The 18,760-nt window shown below is 40.7% G+C and overlaps 1 protein-coding gene across 2 annotated transcripts in view; it reads right to left on the bottom strand.

Moving 5' to 3' along the window:
- The window catches only part of TRAK1 (trafficking kinesin protein 1), a 90,348-nt gene extending 80,592 nt beyond the window's left edge, over positions 1 to 9,756 (bottom strand). For both annotated transcript variants that reach the window (XM_035891599.1, XM_035891600.1), the window contains exon 1: positions 9,469 to 9,756. The gene's annotated coding sequence lies outside the window, so the exon portion shown is untranslated. The remainder of the gene's footprint in view (positions 1 to 9,468) is intronic.
- Between the last annotated feature and the right edge of the window lie 9,004 nt (positions 9,757 to 18,760).

The raw sequence follows: 18,760 nt of genomic DNA, 5'->3' as shown, positions 1-18,760 counted from the left end.
TTTTAAAAGGGTGAAGAAATATGCAACTCCGTAATGTGAGAAGTCATCCCACTCCATTGGGCCAAGAAAATTCTGGAAACTCCTTCCAAGAGAAGTCACCCATCTTGCTTGTTAACCAACCAAGAGGCCATGACTACATTAGGATTGATGTTTCTCAGCAGACCACAAGCCTGAAGTCTAATCATATTGCAGGAACAGAAGCAAGAAAGGTAGTCTTTCTCTAATGCTTTTCCAGCAGATATTTCCTGGTTGCTTGAAGCAGCCCAAGAGCCTCATTTTCCCAATGCTTTCTGTCCATTTAGACAATCATGGAATGGAGTCAACTAGTCATTATCGTTGTGAGCAGATCTACATAATAATCAAAAGCAAAAGGGTACATAGGAAACTTCAACCCTGCAATTAGGCTGCTAGGGAAACATAGCCTGTAGTCATCCATTATTTAAGCTCTATAGGTCTGTACATAAACAGGCATTATGTATTAACTGGGCTCCAGAATTACAAGTATTTCTGAACATTATTTAACAATTACTCTGCACATACACCTGTAATAGGCAAAACCCCAGAACTCACCACATTCCTATTCAATTTCAGTTCTAAGATGCCCAGAATGTGGCTAATTATAGTGAAGTCTTACAAATACGACTGCTGAACTCAGGACTGTATACACGATGATATGTATGTTCTAATACAGAGTGTGTGATTAGCCTCTAGGGCAAACAAAATTACTTCTAATAAAAAGAAAACTCACCGTCCTCCCAACTCACTGACTCGCCCAAAGGGAAAGATGGCCCTAGCATCCTACACATCAGAAGTCTCTTTGCTGGCTGCGAAGTCAAACTGCTGGAAGAAAACCTCTTCAACGAGAAGCTGTCTCAGACCTTTAAAACTCAGAATCCTCAAACAGACATGGCAGCTTCTGTAACTTGGCTGGCATGACAGGATTTTAGAATTGGAAGGCCTGCCATACCTTTAACCAAACCTATTTAAGCAGTGCTTCTTCTGCCTCTAAACATGGAAAATACGGCACAAAATCCAGTCTTCCATGGGAAAATAAAAGACCCCATGCCAACCTTGGATATTCCCATTCTGGGCTGCCAGAGCAAGGCTTCAGCTGCCATGTAACTCAGTACCCCCCACAGCACTTTCTCTCTCACACACACTGATCTCAGCTGGACTTCCCACCTTGTGTAGATGGGGCACCGCAGGAAAGGCAGGCTGTATTTATGGTAGCCAAGTGGGCACACTCAATCATGGAAAAAGAATTCTGGATGAGAACTCCAGCCCATGGAAAACAATGAAGCACTCAAACAGGGATTCTCATCATCTTCTCTATATAATACCATGTGTCACTTCAGTTATCTGCCATTTCATATTTTAATTCATACAAACATGCACTTAGAAGAGCAAGGATAGGAGTAGAAAGGAGAAACACTTCCAAGAGTTTGCTTTTCTACCCTTTTCCTACCCTCCTTCCCCTAAACAGATCCAGCTTCATCACTGGAAAAGAAAAAGTCCCTTCTCCCCAGAAGTTTTAAAGGTTTTGTGCAAGGGTCAGAAGCTGCGCAGAACATAATCACGATTCTTCCTTTGCTACAAAGGAGAACTGGTATGAAGGATCAGATCATTCAATATTATCCAAAAGAATAATGCTGTGCAGGAAAAAACATTCCATTGACAAGGCTGCCAGCTGAACTGGAAGAAAAAACGCTGTTCTTTTAGTTCTGCCACATCAGGCACTGGCCAAGACTGTCTGTGGAGTGGAGAAGCCATAGAACTGTCTTCCCATACAGGTCACTGGGCTCAGCCTACATCTGCATTCTTGGGTATGTAAAGCACTAATACTTCCAGCATGTTACCTTCCTTGGTAGGAAATTCTACTTACATTTGGCAATTGAAAGCATACTGAAGTAATAAGCTGGGAAAAAACCTGGCTTAGCCAAACACACTTTAAATAAAGACTGGGTCAAAGCTGGGAATGTCAAAGTTAAAGATAAAACCGCTGGAAACTGCTGAAAACTGCAGCTCCAACATGAGGAAAGTCACTGTTTATTAGGTTAAAGTCTCCCTGCTTTAGTTTCATCCTACGCACACATTTCTGCTGGGTATAAAAAGGTAAGACAGATCTTGGTGATGAGAGGCCATTAAACTATTAGGTCCCTGCTGGACATTATGCCATAAATTTAAATTAATTTTGCTTCAGTATGGAAATGTTTCTTCCTGTAGATAAATGCAGCCATACTTATGCTTTTATTTTTACATTAAACAGAAAATAAAAGGAAACTCCACCACCACGGCTATTCTTTCAGAGCAAGAACAAAAGCTATTCGTGTATCAAATGCATGCTGGCAACGCTCTGTTCAGCAGCAGTAAGAATAAACACATTCATTAACCATTAGGACCTTCCAGCTGCCAAGACAGACTGAAAATGCCTCAAAAACCCATTGACAGATCACCGAGTACGGAAAACCCTGAAAAGCAATTGTCCTGCCTTTGCTTGTTGTTCAGCCCAGCTACAAAATGTGCCAGCCCCGAAACAATGGCCGTCAATGAAGCTTTAGAATCACAAGCAAAACATAAGAATTAATTCTTATGTAGCTTGCTCTTTACAGATGTTGACTTTAAAAAAGAAAATTTGTTGTTTCATGATGGATGCATACACCTACATCGAGGGAGAAAGGTAAAGCTGGTCTCAGCATATTATGGAGGTAAATTATGGAATGAAAGTATTTTCACATATTTAAATGTACCAATAATCAAGTGTAGATTTTTAGCCTTCCAGTACTATTCAAGTGCACTGCAACAGGAAAACAAAATATACAAACCCAAAATATCCACCAGGCACTTGCCTTCAGGAGCTCTTTCTCCAAAGAACAAGCCCAGAACACTGATGAATACTTACTGCTCTCGCTCTTCCCTACCCCGAATGAAGTAGACATTTAGGAATGACAAGTGCTTCCCAAAACCAGGGAAATGTAGAAAAAAAATTTTATAAACGTCACACTGGACTTCAATAATTCTCACAGTTGCTTTCACAGTGACTCAAGAATTGTCAGTTTACCCTAAAAACCATATACCCCTCTTCCTATTACAAGTAAGCAAGAGGGCTGAATAAGGAGCATAGCAGTAGCAGCAGAATTCTGCTTGGGGAAAAAAAAAAAATCCACAAAAAACCCCCACCAAACAAACAAAAAACCCACCCCAAAACACCATCAAAACACAAAAAGATAATCCTTGAAAGAAAAAAAGAAAGGCATGCCTGGGGATACAGACTAAGGGTACCTTAACAATCTGTCACAGGAGAGGAATCAGGAAAAGCAACCAGGTTATTGGCAAAGGGTAAGAGCCGGAAAACAATCGATGGGAAGGAGGGGGAAGGAGAAGCTGTGCAAAGTACACAGAGAATCCACCAAAAGCCAGCCAGAAAATCCAGCAGCAATGATGCAGCAGACATAGAGAATAAGATCATTTTGTTAGAGTATACTAGACAGAACTGAAGTCAGACTCATAGTTCCAGTCGTACTGAGGGAGGGATCTCATTTGAATAAGACTAACATTTCTGGAAGGCTTTAGAGAAAGAAAGAGTGCCCAGAATTTAGCAATAGCTACTTATAGGAAGTGGCAGGAAAGAAGAGCGAGAAGAGACCATAATTAGATCAAGCTTATGGAATGAGACTGGTGACATCAATAGCAAAGTAAATGGACTGATGTAAGAGCCCACATTCTCGAAGTTTTAAAGGAGAGACCAAGAAAGCTGGGAGAGGAGAAGGCTGGCATGTGAAAATGAGGGAGTTTTTTCAAAATCATGAAGATGAAATCATAAGGGGAATGAAGAACAGATATTCACCAAATCTTGCCCAACTAGAAAAACAAATACTGGCAGAAACCATTGGGAGATTGGTTCAAGTACCACTGCACACACCCAGTAAAAACCATGAACTTGCATAGTAACACAATCAGCAGACTCAGAAAGGTTTTAGACAAAGTCACAGGCAGGGTCCCACACTAAGTAGACACTGAAAGAACTAGGCAGGGACATACCCTCTGTATCCCTAGCACAACAGTTCTGCACGATGGGGGTACTTATGCTAGAATAAACTACTGAGAGTGGCTGCGCACATGCTCTCCATACCCAGCCTCTGCTCTTGCTGGAGTCAGAAACACAGCCCTGAGCCAGCTCGTCCGACCTAGGAGAGCATTTCTTATGTTCTTCATTTGATTTCCAGCTCCACCAACCAATATCTTACACCTCTTCTCTCATACCAACAAAACTAAGAAAAACATGGAAGAAGGATCCTGGAACAGGAAAAGAAGGAAGTGCTAGAGCAAGTTCATGCTGTGTAGGGAACAACCATTAAAGAGAAAGGTAACCACAACATAACTCAAGAGTGGTTCAAATAGAAGGAAGCAATTCAAAGCTGTTGTTATTTTACCAATACTTTTGTAACCGTTTAATGCTTAGAGGACAACCACCCAGTCTGTAACAGGTACCAGACACAACCAGAGCACCCTGTTCAATATTCTTAGAGCACCAAGCATGGAAGGTCTGGCAGTAACTCACGCACCCACAACAGGACAGCCACAGATACGGTATTTCCCCATCTCCTGCATAATAGGAGTAAAGCATTCTAGTAACAACCTGTATTACCAAATGATGTTGCCATGAGGAGTGGTAACATTTGATGGAAGAGAACAGAAGCTCTGTTTCATGAGAACACTATTAAAGCCTAAATAAGGATAGAGGCAGGACGAAAATCCAGAGAAAACTTTCTGCACCCAAATGCCTTTGTTGCTAGGAGATTGCATGAGGCTTGAGAACAAGAAAAAGTCGCTTTCTCTGGATGTTATGACTACGCATCATTGCAATCAGTGCAGTAAGATAAAAGTTATGCTACCTGCAAGGTCAAACAATACCAACTCTTCCCAGAGATACCTCCCAGCTGAGAGAAAAAGGCATTTCGTGGTTTGACCCATCCAGTGATGTACCTTTATTAAAAAAAAAAAAACCAAACAAAAAACAACAAACCAACAAACAGAACTTGTGTTAATTACAAACAAAAGATGACACAGAACAGGTTATGACCACAAAGAATTTCCCAAGAACCCTCAGAAAATTGCTCAGAACACGACAGCCAGAGAACACACTTCTACATGCGTTTGGAAAAAGAGTAATTAGTATAATGAACAAATGAATCATGCAAACTAATGAAGGAGCTAGGCAATTTAAATCACAGTCCATTCATTCTCTCCTTTTTCAGAGAAGGGTGAAGGAAACCTACATGGCATGTTAAGCAGTTAGCTCTTGAATTACTAAGTATATCATGCCAAAATCATTGCAAGTAGCGAGTCTTCAAACATGAGAAAGTAGACTGAAAGTTAACTTACTGAAGATGGCTACTGATGTTGTGCTACGCATATTAAGAGAAACAAAAGGGGGTGAAAAAAATCCAAAACACCAAACCCCCCCCCGCACCACAAAAAAACCACTGGCAGCCAGATATCTGTCACAAGAGTGAATCTATACTCCGGTGGTACTTCAGACTTCCATCCCCACTGTCTTCTCAAGAGGGACAGGATTTGTCTGACAGCAGCTGATGGACAAGGAAAAAGGGCAATCAGACCAACAGGCTTTTATAATTCACAAAATTGGACTACTGAGCAACTTAGTGATACTCTGGTTTATCACATCAAGATTACAGCCCTTCCTTTTTTACAAAAAACAGAGAAGGAAGTCCCCAACCCCAGTTGCTGTTGCCATCAGCACCTGACTGAAAGTATCCAGGTCTGCACTGCAATTACAGGAAAGACAGCCACCTTTAAAAGCAATTTGATTCCTTTTCTTGCAAAAGGAACACTAGATGGTGCTACATCCGTATTCCTATCTTTACACTCTTCAGATGAATGGTAGCAGCAAGAAAAAGAAAAGTTCAAAGGAAAAACAACTGGGTCAAGATAGGTGCCTCACACATGTAGTAGCCGCCTGCCACTTCCATGTCCTACAGTGCTGCCCCACTGTCCACCAACCTCGGGACTTGAGCCTCCTTCTGCCCATTTACCTGTAGGAGCTCTACAAGCAATAGCAGTAGAAACTCTGAGTCAGGCTACATTAAACCTTTCTCTTAAATCTTGCTAACAAAACCCAAAATGAATTAATAATTAAAAAAAAAACCATCTACTACAGCAGCTACTGAATCTATTTTCAGGTTTAATACTACTAGTGTTTAGAAAATATGTGCTCCACCAGTAACATTCTTTTTTATAACAACACTTAAAATACAAACAACTTTTCTTTTTTTTCTTTTTAAATGGATCCATTGACCTATTTCATTTGCCCTTCTATGCTCAAATTAACACAGATTCAGAAGCATCTACTTGCACAGGCGTAACACTTCAGTTATAGCAACTATGAGGTTTGGATCACTTTACTATAAAATTCAGTTGGAAAGAAGAAGTCTTTTAGGATGCTGTCATCCCCCATTCAAAGGTAACACTGGCTTAGGGAAACTTTCCATCTCACTGTTTTTTGTCACTCAGGCCAGTGCTCACTCCCTCGGTTTTGCCAACATAACTGCTTTTAGGCCACACAGTAGAACAGATCAGAGGTGCAACCGAGCTAAAAAGTAACTCTCATCTCCCCTCTGCCACAAAAGCTGGGGCGGGAGACCTATCCAGACCAGCTGCCTAAAATAGCTTCAGTTGCACTCCCACAGAAATCTGCTCAATCACAAATCTGGGGTGGTTTGGGGACAGGAAATGTTTAAGCCAACCCTGTATCCAAGAAAACATGCTTAGCACAAACAGAGTGTGGAACGCACCCTCAGCTATATTACATCTGCTCTCAGGTCCCAGGCACGAAAGACCGTGCTGCTGATGGAGAATGCTGAAGTGCCCCTCTACTGCCAGCAAACAGAATAGGAAGGGGGCAAGCAGCATGAATTTAAAATTCTTTGAGCACCAGAGGCCTACCAGAGGCCTCCTTCAAAGCTAAATCGCAAAATATGCATATCATATAATTAATTCTTAGGCTTAAGTTGTATCAGAGTCAACTCCAATTACATTACCATTAGCTGCTGCATTTCAGAAAGCATCATCATACAGCACCATGACCCAGTTTCCCAGTTTCTTCTTAAACTGTGTTCAAGCCTTTATTTGCAAGTGTTTTTCCAGGTGACTTTTATAACAAGCTCTAGGTGTTAGACTTAGACTAAAAGAAAAAAAGATTACCTTGACTGCTGAATTTGAACATGCCTGCTCTAGGACGAGTCAAGGCTTGGCATCAGAAGAAAAATAATGGTATATGTAGACTTGATAGGAGCACTTTCTTTCCCACTAAATAGTTTACAAATGTAAATAGTGCTAGCCTGTCAGTCAGACCTACACAAAGTCTTCATGTCAAAGCCTCTGACAATCCTTATTCCTCTGCAAGTACTTCTCTATCTGCTTGTTGCAAGAGTATACGCTGCATACCAGCACTTACTACTGAAAAAGTAGACTGTAGAAAGGAAGTATGAGACCAGTTCCTAATTCCTAGTCTATGTCCTTTGACACCTTTAAAAAGCACAGCAGGGAGCTGAAACTCAGAATAATCCATTTTACAAAGAAAAAAAAAAAAAAAACCAAAACGAACCAACCGACAAAACCACTAAAAAAAAAAAAAAAACAACCAAAACCAACCAACCGACAAAACCATTGCTACTTCTACTGCAAGTCGTACCATGTTGTCTCTAGGTCACAAAGTACAGATCTGCTGCTACAGAGCAGCTGATTCAAAAAAGTATTATAGGATCAATCAGTAAACCACACTTGGCTGACAACTAAGCAAGAAGAGGAGACTCAGAAGCTACATCAGGCTTGAGAGAGTGTGAGGTAGGAAAACATATACTGACCTCCATTTAACAAAAACTACTTTTAAAAATTTAAAACATAAGACAGAGTTTGCCTTGCCTTTCAAGGAACCATAATCAAGAAGGCATCTTGATTCAGGAAATAAGTTGGTTGCCTGGGCTTGCAGTCCGAAACAGAAAAACATAATGTTAACGTCTTCCTGCTAACAAGGGAGGGAAGGAAGGGAAGACAGGACACAGCCAACAGAGCAACTTGCAAGAAAGATCCTTCTACAAGGGGCCTGGAAAACAGTTATGCTACCAGGAATGCACCTGTGTAACATGTAGAGTTTCTAGTCTACCTACCAAGCAAATACCTAGACGGCAGTCAGAAGAGTGATCCATTTATAAATGAGCTCTAAACCCATGAATACAAGGCAAGAGGGAAGGGGAATTAGTTTCTGTTAACAACATATTTGTTTTATGTAGAAGGGTACCTGACTGAAAGGGACTTCAGTGTTAATCCTGCTGCTTGTCTTCCTCAAGGGAATATGGATGGACATGCAGAACATCTCTTCCCTTCTTTGTAATTTTTTTTTTCCAGAATATCAACCCTGAGCAACTACACAGCAGTTGGGCTGAGCTAAATTAAGGCATACTACAAAAGTATCTGTTGATGGTCACCATTAACTAACTCACTGACCTACAGATAATTCTAGAAATGGCTGGAAGTAGCTCAGGATAAGGGTATCTGGCAGTCAATTAAAAGGGCTCCAGTCTTATTTCTGTTTTTCTCAGCCCTCTCATTTGTCCCTCCTGAAAACTCAGCTGACTCCTTAAACATTCCTGAAAGACCTCGGAACTGACAAGGTCACTTTAAGCTAAAAGAAGCCTCACAGCTCAGCCAACAAACCATGCATTTGGAATGGAAACTGACTGTCATTTCATGGCCATATCCATGACTAAACTGAGTTACAGTGCTTATTCAAACACAAAAAAAAAAAAAGTGTCAGCTGACTACATCACTAAAAATCTAATTTTATTTAAAATACCACACTTAAACCCATATTCCATTTATTTGTATGAACTCTATGATAAAAAGGCATTTAACCTTTCATACAAGGATGCAGAAGCAGCTGTTCCTTGTACATTAATTTTTGCAGTTCTAGAACTAATGTGACAAAAATGGAATGGTTTTGAAAAGCAAAAAGATGTACAGTCAAAACATGTTACACACTGTTTCTACCATCCCCGTCTCCCACAAAGCAATTCTCCTATCAAAATAAAAATCTAAATAATGTTGAATATTAGGACAACCATTCCATAATTTTAAGCTGCAGTATTTCCTTCCCCTCATTCCTGACTTTCAGTTGGTTTATTTTCCAAACATACTTCAAATGGTTCAACTTCCCAAGCACAAAAAGCACAGTATCCTAGTTTGGTCAAGCCTATTTGCAAGAGCCTTAAACCTTAGAAAGTGCTTTCACTGAAAATCCAGTTGCTTGTGAAATCACTTCTTAAACAAGAAAAAAATTGCAGAACAGCAGCAGCATTGTCCATGAACCAGATATCTCACCAACAGCGTAAGAACAGAAGCTTAACTATATATTTCCATATCCTCCCCAAGACAAAAGATTTGACTGCTTACCAGTAATGGTGCAGGCATCTCTGTACTCTCTGCAGTCTGGCACATCATCTTCCACTGCTTCACTTACATAGTGCTCTTCGTGAATGCCTGTGTCACAGGCTAGGACTGCATGATTCGACAGCTCCGAAGGAGGCACAGTGGTGGCCAAAGTGCAGTCGTGCAAAGCTGTGGCGTCCAGCTTGGCAGGTTTCACAGGGTTGTACAAACTGCCATCAGGGGGACCAGCACTGGAGACTGGGTCTGGCTGGCAGAAACAGAACTCTTTCTGTTTGCTAGAGTTGGCTTCAAGAAGTCTGCAAAACACAAAAGAAACAAATGTTCAATTCAAGCCATTCCAACCAGCATAAATCAGAATAGATAATTTTCTTGTCCTTAAGCATTAGTTTAACCTGACAAATTCAGCAAATACTAAAACCCAAAAGTCTTCACAGAGCCTATCTCTGCACTTTGCACAATCATGTCAAGTAGGAAAGTGCCATTCCTTGTCCAGTGTTATTTACTAACAGCTAAATAAACATCCAGATTTTTGCCTAATGCAACTTGCAGTAAGCACAGTCCACCCCCCTTGGCTCATTCACCAGCTACCTTTCTCTCACATCAGCCAAGGGAAAGGTCTATGTAACTCAGACACCGTGCAGACAGACTGCACATCACTGCCTGATTTACTGACATTTTAATAATAATTTGAAATTGATGGATGCCAAACAATACAGAAATGATTAGGAGCTTGTAGTATAATGCTGCTAGGCTTATCCACTCCACTGGGGCACCCTGCACAGCTTGGCCCTTCACTGCCAGCTGGCATCTTTGCTCCCTTTACAGAGGGCACAGGAAACAGAGCTCAAGGGTTAAGGGGGTGTACACTTACTGAGGCTGAAGCACTGGGAAGCAGCAAGCAGGGAAGAAAATCCCTCAAAGACAGATACCAATGTCCCCAGCAAGATTAAGCAGGCCAGAGGAGGAATGAAGAGCACCTCCTACCCAAAAACTTCACCAAACCTTTTGGATAAGGTAAAGGCACTGCAGTAATTGGTGGTATGGTACCGCATTTGGTCATCAGCAGTAACCAAGAAAAGATGCAAGTGCTCATTACTGCTAGGAAAGTAAAATAAAGCCATGGGGTTGCAGAAAACCAGACCTGGGAAAGGACTCGCAGGGCAGGAAAAAAAGACATAGTAGTTGCAAGGCTCAAGCAACAGCTGAGGAACAAGCCGCACAAGAACACCCAGACTACACGGGAAAAGCAGAAAGACAGCCAGCAAGAAGACACAAATGCCCTGGTCTGCAAGCAAGAAGGTGTGGATGCAACTCAATAGGCAAATGCTGCAACAGAACATGCTATGTTCAGTACTTCATTGAGAACCAGAAATAAAAGTTTAGCTGTTAAAGTTATAACTCAGGATTTGGGCATCTTATTTTCTGGCATTTTTAGTAAATAATGGTATCACTTCACCAAAGTGTGACAGTATTTCTAGAAACTCATTGCAAGACTCAAGCCTCTGTCTCTAAACTGTCAGGATACAGATTATGCGTTCTAGACCTTCTGGGAGTAAACTTCAGAGAAACCTTGCAACTTGTAACACTGTACAAGCACCACCTTTCCTCAGCCTATTTTTCCCTTTCACCACAGGCATAAGAACAACAAAGCAAAGTTCTCTTCCCCTCTCAGAGGGTCTCAAGAAGGACTTGTTTACACCAAAATCAGAACACCACAGCTAGAAAATGGATGGGCAATATTAACTCACGGGGGGAAAAAAAAAAACCCACCCTCATACACAAAATGACATTTCATTAAATTTTCCTTAGTTCCATACACTTGTATTTCTGCATGGTATCACTTAACTTGGAAATAGTTCTCACACCGAGAGGCTCAAAACCTGTATTTTGTAATGCTCATAATAGCTACAGGAACAGATTCAATCAAATGATAAATTTATGACACCATACTCTCGTACAAATGGTACTCTGCTGTGGCAGCTGCAGGAAGAGAAAGTTTCACTGGAGTTGCTTCACAAGAAAATCTTCTGGTTCCCCTGCAGAGCATCCATTATTCCTGCACTATCACAGTACATTCCAAAAAGAACAATGGGGTTACTTGTACTGAGTATTTTTAAAATAGTCCCCTTTCAAGCAGCTTTTTCAGAATAACGAGAGGGAGATTACTGATATTAGAAATTAGTTGTTCAAATGAAGTTGGAATCAAAATGCAAATCTTCATTTTCCCCTCTGCACTGAAGATAGAAACAGCTTAAGCTATAAACAAGAAAAATGCACAGACTGACTGATGAAAAGGGCTCCAATTTTTCTCACTTGCTACCACACACCACCAGAATCACGTTTGTTGTGGGAAACCATTAGATAAGTCTGTTGTTATGGACAAGGGCATGTCTGGGAGTAAGTAACTGAAAGCACTAACAGCACTCTTCAGCTTTTCTTGTCCTCCTCTTCCCTCCTCCCTGTGCCCTGCCTTAGCAACTGCAGGAAGCCAGCGACATAACAACCCTGCCAAATGAAGTAACACGGATAACCAAAGTGTGATTTGTGTGTGAAAGTCTTCAAGGGAGCTTTGGGAATCTGAGATCTTGTAACTTCTCTGGACACAATGACATTTGACATCTGCTGTACCTGATCACCTTTACTCATTCACCACTTTATCTCCCACACAGTCTTCACCAAAAAATACTTTCAGCCAGAACATAACATCACAAGTTGTGTCGGAAGTTTGTGTTGAATGAGTTTTGCCTCTCCCCCTTCATCCAGCTTAACATTCACCCCACTGAGGTACCACGGAACCAGTTCTCCCCGTCCCGTAAGCTGCACTCCAACAGCTTCTGCCTTGTCACTGTTAAGAACAAGCAAAGACACATTCGGAAACAGAAAGTCATCCCTGCTCTTCCTTCACACAACCTGTTTCACTGTGGTCACCTATGGAAACTATAAACAAATACAGCTTAGGAAAAAAAACCCCAAAAAACAAAACAACAAACAAGCAACAAAAATAACCCCCCAAAAGATCCTCACAAGTCAGTCTGCCTGGTCTGCTGCAGAAACACAGGTTAGCATCTACATGAGAAAATCAGGTTCTGGATTAAGGCAGAGAATTGATCTTAAAACCCTGTATCATGGTGGGAAGAAAACAGGCATAGATGTGTATATGCCTGCTTCCTTTCAGATTCATTGAATATCCTTGATTTCCATACACAGAGTGGAAAAACATTGTTCAGGCTCTACCTGTCAAATCTCTAGAGGCACTGTTTGCATGGCCTCTCTTGCAAGGCAAATATTACCACCTAATCCAGGCTCACACACTTTTCCTTTAAACTTTCACTTAAATCTTCCTTTTGAAGAAAAAAAAAAAACAAAACCAAACCCCAAACAAACCTACAGCTGAGCAGTATTACCAGACAGCCAAAACAGCCATGAAGAGAAACAGAAACAGACATTGTAACTACCATACTCACCAAATACAAAACATAAATATTTTCCTTTAGTCAGTCTCACCTGCATATGCCCTATTCATAGTGAGAAAATAATACAAATTGTTATTTACTCGTTCTGACATCCAAACAAGTAGATTTGTAAATCAGGCTATGACTTTTCTTGATGAAAATACAACGCATTTCATTCTTTCTACTATAAGAAAGAAGCCTGCATACAGGATTTAAAGAACACTTCTACCCAATATGACATAATTCAGCTTTTGCCTCAGTGGCTATATTACACCATTTCTACCAGCCTAAATACAGTGACAGTTTGGGGCCGATAAACAGACCTGGGTCTAAAGAAATATTTCAATTTGGAAAGTTTGAGCTTAATTCTTCAGTGTAAAACTATTCACGGAAAGAGCACAATTCCCTTATCATCTAGATATTTTTAACCAGGTCATTTTACTCTGAAAAAAAACCCTTATTTGTACACTATTTGTTAAAGGCACTCGTTCAAATGTTGCACTTGTAGGAAGAACGGCATAAGCACAAAGACTTGCTCCTGCACACCTTCTCTGTACAATACTCAGATTTTGGTCTAACCCAATAAATGCTTAAAATAGAGTGTTTGCATGATTACTGTACAAAGAGCCTAAATTCCATATGCACCAAACACCATTGTCATCTGGTAGTACACCTACACAATACTTTGGAGTATGACTGCAGTGTAACTAAGACTCGATCAAGAAGTACATTGGGTACAGACTGCAGTGTACCTGTGGCAGCCCAGATTACAAAAGCCAAGCCAAAAATTGAGTTGTGGTTAGCCAGAACCATGTTCCATGTTAGGAAAAAAAAAAAAAAAAGTCATCCAGCTTTAAGGACCTAGGCAAAACAGTTCAAAGCTAACAGACATATTTATGTCAGACAACTGTCAAGATTTGAGGGGTTTGAGGTAAAGAAAAGAAAATTTCCACATCTGTCAGCCACTAAAAAAAAGAAAAAAAAGAAAAAAAAAGAAAAAAGTTTATTATTTGTTTGCAGTCTGTTTTGGGGGAGGGGATTGAGTTTCTTACGCCACAAATTTCATACAAAGGCAAAGAAAATGAACCATTTGCTCTCTCACAGCATCTTGAGATAAAGTTTTTCTGCATTCAAGATAAAATACAATTTAACTAACTATGAATCCGAAGACACAAATGAGTTAAAGTAATCCTTCTTCCAACCCCAAAAGCAGTAAAATACATGGAGCTATTCAGCCATGTGCCTACCCAGAGCCCAGCAATGACAACAAATAGATTATCTGCAACCTTGTAACCTTATTCTCACCACCATCTTGGATTGCACCACCAGCAATTTACTGTGGCCATAAAACATCTGGAACTCCTACAAGTAACGTGCTACCCAAGAGCCACAGGCTGCCCCCTATGGTGATTATTAAGCTCTGAACAATTTTTAGTTACCTGTCTAGCTCAGATCTTGTGCTTCAAATACTTTTATTCCTTAGTCTAAAATGAGAGCTTGACCACTGCAAACATCTGCAAATTTAAAGACAGACTTCCTTAAGAGAGAAGAAAAATATCTTTCTATTGCTTCTGACTAAAATCTTCCCCTTTCTTCCATGTCATCTTTTTGCTAAGCACACTCTCATACTTAATTTAACTATGCTATTTGGTTTAGAGCAGTAGCACAGTTTTGAAGCAAAAACCATTTACTGTGAGCGAGCTGGTTTTTCAGAACAACTTTGATGCCCATTAACAATCAATTCCCTTTTGAGTTAGAGAACCTGAAAACTCTGCTCCAATATGCACTTCAAATGCAACCCCCTGCCAAATAGGGACGCAAGACTCCAAATAAATCCCCGTGGGCTACATCCCTGCAAGGCCATCTAGCATGTACCTATGACATTTTTCTCCTGCAAAAAGCTTCAGACTGCACGGGTAAGCAGGACATTCAGCCCCAGGTGCCAAGCTAAATCTAATCTAAAGTAACCCACCCAAATCAGTAATGAAGATTTAAGAAGCTTCAGTACCAACAACTTTGATCTACTCGCCCACCCCTACTGACCAAAGCATTTGCTAATTTAGAACCACGGGGTACCCCGGGATTGAGAGAGCTTTCCACTATTAGCATCTGCCTGGAGCTACAGAGCTCTGATCCTGTATTCTCATTTACTAATTTAACTAATTCTCATTTACTAACTGGTGGGTAAACACTTCAGAGGGTTTCAGGGTGTGCAAATTCCTCCCTTTAATGTACTTGCAGGAGTCCCACCAGAAATATTCTTCCCTGTTTTGTACATCACTTTGTAAATCCACTAAACGCCTCTGTTTTTAGTAAGTCTGCTAAGTTATATGAAGTTCTTTAAAAAGAACCCTCAAGCTTCTTATTTACATGAAAAAACTTTCTTCAGATGGGAAGTGCCCCCTGTAGCCACTGGAGCAAATCAAAGACAGTTTGTATGTCTGTCTAATCTGTGAAATTGATTAACATGCTTTGGAAAATAATCACTGAATCAGCCAAAGCAACTGAGTAAGACTTGCTTCAAGCATTCAACTTGCTTATTTCTTTACTAATTCACATCTTGCATCTACAAAAGTCTGTATGTTTTTGTTTTTTTTTTAATTTAAAATCAATTTTGAGTGGGTGGGCTCAAAAGCCAGTCAAAATGCCTACATCCATTTAAACACACTTTGTCAGACCATAAAGAAACAACCATTTGCAGTAAGTCTGGCTTTTACAGACATACACACACACACATATATATAATCACTGAGTTTTACATGAAGACTGAATTTGATCCCAAATAATTTACTGAGTTGTTTTAATCTTGTTCAGTATTATATAGGCTCTTATAAACCACGGGGTTTTATTTTCCACTCAGGAGCTAGCTTTTAAATATGCAGAATGCTGACTGCCTTGTTAAACCTCTAACCAGAGGGACATAAACAGCCAAAGTGTTGCATTCTGTCATTCATCTGTGACAAGCAGTTCATTTACCTTCAAACACTTTACATAAAAGCAAGTACTGCATGTCTCATCTTAGAAGAGATCCATTATTTTTACAGCAAATTAAAGGGACAAGCATCTTGGACAACTCTAGGCTACATCCTTATCCAAGGCTTTAAAGCCATTCAAGAACCTTTTAATCAAACATCTTTCCTAGACTGACTGCCCTAGAGGAAACACTGCCTCACTCTCTTAACAGTTTGTGTGTCCAGTAACTCAGAGAGTCACACCAAAGCCATCTGCGACCCCATCACAGACCTTTTACTTAAGCCTTATATTATGTTTAAACTATATTCCATGCTTTTTTTTTTTCCCTCCCCCATAGGGGGGTTAGGAACTGGCCTAGACAAATGCAATCTTTTCAGAGAAGTATCGGCACCCAAGGGTTATGTCATGTGCTATGAAGGATCTTCTCAGGAATACACCTCCCAAAAGAGGGGCTCTTCTGCTTATGAAACCATTAAAGAATGTTTTCAAGCTAAAGATTTGAAGGCTTTCTGGAATCACTTTTTATAAAGCCTCATAACCAACAAGAATTAAGCAGATGAAGGCATCCAAAACCAGAACAATACCTGGCTACCTGCCAGCGGCATGGCAATGTCATTTAGAATAAGAGAGTCACCACTAGAGAACAAAAGCCAGAACAGCAGCAACGATAACCAAAAAGATGCTTAAACAATAGTATCAACATGTAAAGCATAAAACCTTAATTTCAAGGTCCCCAAAGCTGCTGCTGTGACCTTGCTTGGCCTTATTTGACCATTAAGTCATCAACCAAGACTGAGTCATGTTTTCTTAAAAATTACTGAAACTCAAAACATCACAAATAAAAAGCCCCATAAAGAAAAGGAGAAAAAAAAAAAAAAAAAGAAAGAAAACCACCCCACTGTTCTCCACAAACCAAAGTTTCTCACCACTAGGACTTGGCCTTCAGAAGGAGCCCATCAGCCTCTTCTCCCCTCAGGCCAAGGGAGAGTGGAAGCATACTGTAGGACAAGCCCTGGGTTTGACCTTGCCAGCAGCCAGCGCACAAGTGTGCTCTCACCCGGCTTTGTGTAAGGCTGCCCCTCTCTGCTCTCAAGTTCCTTGAGGCAAATGTTGCAGGGTTCTATAAATAGTTCTTCCTTGTGTACAGCTCGCATTACACTGGGAGCTTTTTACAGCTGCCTCTCCTTTTATTTAATGTAGGTCACCAAACTTGCCCTCCCTGTTGCCGTCCGTCCCTGTGTGTGTGTGTGTGTCCCCATGAACAAATAAAACTGAAAAATTAAAAATTAGTGCATCACGCTACCAGCTTGGAGACGTTAGCTAGACATGTTGTGTACCTGTCTTGGAAAAGGAGCACTGTTCCACCATCACCACTAGCAGGGAGTCTATGAGAACTGCCACGTGCAGCCAAAGAAGGAATTCAACAGGTAACAGAACAGAGCTCAGAGGTACGGCAATGCAAACTATGAAAACCTCGAGCATGTGCTTTCTATTCACACCCATGCGCATGCAAGGCGCTCACCAAGGTAGACCAATACAAGATGGGTCCAAGGCACATGTTCCAATACTTGCTGAAGAGAAGGAAACTATCTCATGACTTAAAAAACCAAACCAAACAAACCACCAAATCATTTGGGATTGGGTTGCTGTTGTATTTAGCATGTATGAACTCCTGCCTCGTGCACAGCCAGTACACAAGCTAAACTACACGAACATCAGCTTCAGTACACTAACACGTATGCTGCCTACCACTAAAAAAAGGCAGGTATCAAAGATTCATCAAATACTTCATATATGCAGGAAACTATTAAACCAGCAGCAAAACAGGCCCTCAAATAGTACGGATGGGAACAGTGGTTAACAGAAACCTGGGAAGTATGGCGTGTTTATACACCACAAGGGCATGAAACTCCCCGCTTCCTTAATTCTCCATAAGCCTCAAAGACTTTCAAAAGATAAGTAAGTATTCGGTGCTGCTTTTCCACTAGTTGGGAAAAGCTGTGGGATGACCACAGTTTCTCTGAAATGCAGCAGAGGATGCAACACCACTGTGTCTTCTCTTCAGTCCTGAGCTCACTTCCTCTCCACAGGAAGAACCATCAGGAGAACTTGACCAGAAGCAGAACAGGGAAGAGAGGCACAAACGCACAACACACACATGAACTAGATACTAGTAAAGTGGAAAACAAAACCAAACAAAAAAACCTCTAACAACCCTACCAAACAGTGCCTGGGCCTAAGACGGCATGCAGTAGGTAAAGCTATTCAAATTAAAATACGTTACCATTCCAAGCCAAAACCCTGATCAGCCAGCCAAGCCATACCTTCTTCCTCAGGACAACACCAAAGAGCAAGGGGAAGCAATGAAAACAGCTGAAAGACCATGCTAGAATGGTGGTTTCCCCACACACACTACTGTTTAAACAAAGATACAATTAACCTAACTGCCAACAAATTAGGGACAAGAGTTTTAATCAAGTAACCCCAAACAAAGAACAGACTGACTCAAACCAGATACTTATCATGATTTAAAACCTGAGGGGGGGATTTTAGTCTTGTTTTGCATTACTATTGTTTTTCTTCTATTACAGAGGGTTTTTTGAATTTCTCACCCTCCGCAATGACATTTAAGAGTCTACACAGAGTTGGTATAATTTAAATTTTTAAAAATGCTGGTTTATGGGATTGGAGGATTGTTGTTATTTCAAATTTTAATAGCTGTCCTTCTGAAAACATTTACACAAAGTATCACATAACAGAATTAAGATTGCTGCTTTTCTTTACTATTTCTTATTGCACAGAGACAGTGAGAGCAGGGATAAGAAGAACCAGCTGATAGAAAAAAAGGAACAAAATCCCTTGCAAACTGC

Source organism: Egretta garzetta, unplaced genomic scaffold, assembly GCF_000687185.1.
Source record: "Egretta garzetta isolate BGI_Z169 unplaced genomic scaffold, ASM68718v1 scaffold403, whole genome shotgun sequence".
Classification (NCBI taxonomy): Eukaryota; Metazoa; Chordata; class Aves; order Pelecaniformes; family Ardeidae; genus Egretta; species Egretta garzetta.
The sequence above is the reverse complement of the archived record's forward strand: the minus strand, read 5'-3'. Positions and strand labels throughout refer to the sequence as shown.